This window comes from Pezoporus occidentalis, unplaced genomic scaffold (assembly GCF_034315485.1).
Source record: "Pezoporus occidentalis ecotype Australia unplaced genomic scaffold, CSIRO_AGI_Poc_V1 ctg7, whole genome shotgun sequence".
NCBI lineage: Eukaryota > Metazoa > Chordata > Aves > Psittaciformes > Psittacidae > Pezoporus > Pezoporus occidentalis.
Genome location: NW_026916052.1, coordinates 7,542,750 through 7,547,942, shown reverse-complemented (window position 1 = coordinate 7,547,942; position 5,193 = coordinate 7,542,750).

The following is a 5,193-nucleotide window of genomic DNA, read 5'->3' as shown; positions in this document are numbered from 1 at the left end:
AATCATTCTCCCATGCTGTGACCCCCTTTACCGTAGTGTGGCCATTCAAACAACCTTGAATTGGATGGATTACCAAATCAGACTCAATCATTTGTACTGGATAGTGGGAAATGTGAAGGCACTCTCTTGTTTTGTGAGGCATTTTTGCTCTCAAATGGTTAGGCCTTTCTTTGCTAAAGAATAGAATAATTTTGTTGGGAAGTATAGGAAATCATGGACCTCGGCAGAATTTGAATTTCTCCTGGCACTATGCTCCCAATGGTAATTTCAGCCAATAATGCCTCTATTGGTACTGTAGGCACCAACTTCCATTTAAACTCAGGGTAAGCACAATTATCAGATCTTGATAATATTAACTCTGTAAAATAGTTTAATTTTACTTTTTTTATTAAATAATTCCTTCTTTCCTACATTTCCTTGACCTAAGCTTTTCTTTTTATTTTTCTATTTGGGAGTAAGACTTAGAGTTAATTTTAGTTCAACTTCAGACTTAAGACCTACAGATAGCTATTTCATGTTCTTCCTTTACCACACATTTAACCTCATACTGCATGCACAGACCCATCCAGGGAGGGTGTCAGACTTTGCTCATCCATGTGTTATCATGATTTCAACATCAGCTCACTCTGCATTTCCCAAGTGGCCTTTGCTTTGGAAAGTTGCACTGCAGCACCATTTCATGGCTTCTTTTGCATGTTAGGTCATTGGTGTTTCTTCAAAGCAACTTGTTGTATTAAATGTGCTGGTGACTCACCAGAGGCAGGAGGGGGCTGAATATTGGATGAGGAAAACAGGTTTGAATGGGTGCTGCTGGGTCATGAAGCTCAGTCTTCTGCAGCTGAGGGCTTGAGATAAAGCTAAGGGTGCAGGGGTAAATAGCTGAGAGAGCCATTCTAATATGAAACCAGATTAGCTGCTATCATACTATTATATGATATATATTATTCTATATAACATATATATACAATATATATATTAGCTGCTATATTAGCAGTTAGGTGAAAAATCTAGAGTTGATCCTGTTTATAGCCCTGCTATTTTTCTCTATTAATACCATGTTATCTGGTTGTCTTCTGTGCTTGAAGCTGTTTTAATGCACTTGTGAACAACAGCAAGGCAAAGGATATCTGTGGAGACTTGGAAGACCACTAATGTTAGGCCAGGGAAACAAAGCAAATGGGCCCCAGGGAGGAGCTTATGGGAGCTGGACACACCTCATGGGAACACTTGAAGGGTGACAGGGAGAAGGGATTGGATACTGTGCAATTATATGTGGGATTTGGTTTATCGGGTTTTAGGAAGAATTACTTGTTAGGTAGGAAAGAAAACATGAAGGAGCAGAATACAAAATAGGCTTCACTAGCAAGCAGGCTTCAGAGATGTACTCAAGTCGGGCTTAGCCCCACATGTTTTTAACAATCTTAAACCCATTTTTAATTCTCACTCCAGATCGTGGGTTCCTTCTCTCCTGTTCCACACCACGTGACTCCCTGGCTACTGCTTTGTCCCCAGCCACACCAGCATCTGCTTGCCAATCCCCATGCCTCCTTCCCATCAAATATTATCAGATAGTGTTTTTTTACTTATCCCAATGCAAAATTTGTTTTCTGCACATCCCTGCCCTCCCCAGCACGACTGGCACCTTCCCCACCCTTCTACATCCCCCATTTCCATTGAGGTATTCTCTGGGTTAGCATTATGGTACACATCTGGTGGTTAAAGTCTAAGAAAAAGCTGCATATGTGTTTTACATGCGACTGTTTCTGCTGCATGTGCAAGGTTTGAAAAGCCTTGAGTTTTAGCTGCACTTTTTTGCAAGTTTTCCTCATGTTAAAGATCCACATATACTCCTTCAGGTCTATAGCGGTTGCCATTTTTAGGCTTGGGTCTGGTTCTTCCCTCAGTCTCATTGCCTTGAACCTGATTAAGATGAATCTACTGCAGTGTGGATGCTTCTGATTTATTTCTGAGGAAAGGAAAAAAAACTTGTATAGGCTTTTCTTTCAAAGGCAATATCAAAGGGATATTGTCAGAAATTGTTCCTGGTACAAAAATGTCATTCTATAAGTTTTCCACAAGAAAATGTCAAAAAAGGGGAAATTTCTTTAATCTGCCAGACTAGCACTTCTCACTGATGTCTTGTGACAAGGATGTGATCTCTCAAGGCATCATGTTTGAAAGAATCTCTTGCAAGCTGTTGATATATCGGTCTCCTTCCATACCTTTCCTTCTTTCCTCTTTTCCCTCATAGATCCACACAGTGTCTAAATCCTTCCACAGTTCTGGACTTGTGGTGTTTGTTCTCATTTATTTGACCACTATGAGGCCTACCATAGGTGGAAGTTTATCAGACCTTATTTCAGAGTCTGGGTACATTAGTTAGCACAGTGGTTAAAATATAAACAACAGTGGGAGGCTTTTTAAATAGAAGTTGACCCTTGAAATCAGGTTTACTGTAAGCTCAGAAAAAAAACCCTGACAAGAAATTGCAAACAGTGTCAGAACACGGGTCACACCTTCCTGAATAACTCACACAGACTTAATTTCCCTAATTTTCAGATTCAGAAAAAGTCAGAAAACAGCCAATTAGATATCAGCTATTTGCTAAGAGAAGAAAGGACTAAAGGCAAGACTCAGTCGCTTGGAGGGGAAGATCTCAAGTCATCTCTAAGGAGAGGCACAGCTGTAAGACGGGGGTGAGCGTGAACTGAAGGAGCTCATGTCAGAGCTCTAGAGGGTTATGCTATGGCACAGATCCACAAGCAGCTGGGTAATAAGGAAAATATTTTTACTCTCTTTCCAAAGACAACCAGAACAAGTGACACAAGTGACATAGCCCTAGTTCACAGAGCCAGAGGCAGCTTCGGGCAATGACCCCAGAAGGATAATGTGCTCAACTTCCTACAGCAGGAGCTGCTGCAGCTAATGTGGGAAGGGGCTCAGGAAGGAAAAAGGTAGCCAATTTAGGAATAAATTCTGTCCTTGCTCTACACATGAAGGAACACAGAGGGCAGAAGACCTGATGGATAAGCTCATTTTTGGCCATAGATGCTAATGTATCCAAGGAAAGGATGGTGATGAAACAGGATGTTTTTCCAGTAGTGAAAGTTTTACTCTTTGAGATGTTCATTTGTTCTGGCTGTTGCTGCTTCCAAATATAAGAAAACAGCAGAATAAAGTCAGACAGACCTGTGAGAAACAGAGAAGTTAGGAAGTGAGTAGACTGATGTCAAGATCTTTATGAAAGATCGTCTTTATAGAATATCTAAAGAATTAACTATTGGCGGCTTTCTGTTGCTGAAAAAAAGTATCTGGATAAACAGGGACCCTGCAATTGAGCTTAACAGAGCCATGAAGAGCATTATTGCCATAAAGAATCTGACAGCAGCCTTTACTGGAGAAGATTAAGAGAAAGTGCAGTCCTTTCCCCACCTTAAAAGTAAGCAGCTGAAGTGTTAATTCAGCTGTAAATACTCAGAAATAGTGCACAGCTCAGCAGCCATGGCATTTAGTACACTGTGTGCTAGAACTCTTTGCACGTGAGGAACAGCTTCATCATGTCACTGCTAGGTAGGAGAGCAACAGCACCCTCCATTTCTTAGACAGAGAGCTTTGAAGAAACCATAGCTAAACCGAAGGATGGCATACAGCAGAGTGACCCACCTGGTGGGCAGCTTTGAGTCCTTCCTGCTCAAGTGTCTTGGCTTTTAATGCCCAGCACTAGCACCGCTTTGGGAAATGGTTCAGCAAACCACTGAGGTGATCTGCTGTACCCTACTCCACATTTCTGTTAGTGGGAGCACATGTCCTGCACACAACCTTGTCCTTTCTTGATTTTGCTATTCTTCCAGTGTACTGCCATCAGCACCCTGCATGCATGTGCTAGTCCCTCTTTACACGGAGCTGCACATCAGAAACAGAGAAGCAGTGTACAGTAGGGCCTGAAATTCAACCTGTATGTACGTTTTTCTTTTTAGTTCTATTTTCTTTTTGGAAGAGTCCATAAGGAAGTGAATATCTGTTTGTACTCAGGCTCTTTAAAAGGCTGGTGCCTGGCAGATCATGGCTACACCTTTTTTGGGTTTAGCAAGCAAGTCGTTTCTGTCCCCACTGCCCCAGATCACAAGGCTCAGTTGTGACTGCTGTTCTGGAGCCCACAGGGAGGAAGGGTTGTTGTACTCTTATCAGTCCTTCCTCTCACATGTAATGGTGCAGTTTAACCCTCTGTTGCAAATATCTTGAGAGACTGGGAAGTGCCAGGATGAAGGTGAGGCTATTTGGCAGCAGAATGTGGAAGAGAAACTGAAGAAAAGCATAAACACGAGTCCACTTCTGGTTAGAAAAGCAGAGGAGATAATGAGTGGAGTGATGTTGCATTTTACCCAACAATTGCCCAAGCGCCTCCAAAGACCCCAGAAAATGCCTGCTATTTGTAAGGTGCTGTTCTGCTATTTTTCTACATTCTTACCCAGTTGTATACAATGAAGCCTGCAGCAGTGTATTGCTTACTGATGGTTCCAGCTACTGATGAAATAAGCTGTCTAAAAATGTCACTGAAATAAAATCATAGAATAGTTAGGTTTGGAAAGGACCTTAAGATCATCTGGTTCCAACTGATGAAGGTTTATAGCTCCCTGCTCCTGACTGCTTCAGAAAAGAGGGACAAACCACCTCCATTTCCCATGCAACGTGTATATTGAAATTGCCAATGAAGTTTCTACTTGTAACTTACATGTAAGTTTACTTCCATGCTTGTTCTTGACTCACTAACTTGCATGAAAGATGGATATTATCAGTGAGGAGGGAATATCACCTTCTGATTTAGTTTAATATGTTGGCAGATTATGTTTGTATTGTGCACTCTGTGTGTGTGCTTATGTGTGTGAGTATAACATACAGTAACATCTTCGTTTACAAGCTGTTTATAAAAGTATTTACAATAGTTCCAGTTTAATAGATGTTGTATAAAAATCCTTTATTCTTTGAGAATTTTCATGCAAATGATCTTGCTATTAGATTCCACAGCTTGCATTTGCCGGAGGAAGCATTGGAAAAGTTGTAGGAATTGTTTTTTTTTGTCCTCTGACTCTCGTGTAAACTCCTGAGCTAGGACATTTTTCATTAGAAATCATGGACAATTTGCTGATCAGCTTTATTGTTTGCTCTTATTCTATTTTAATGTAATGTAAATTT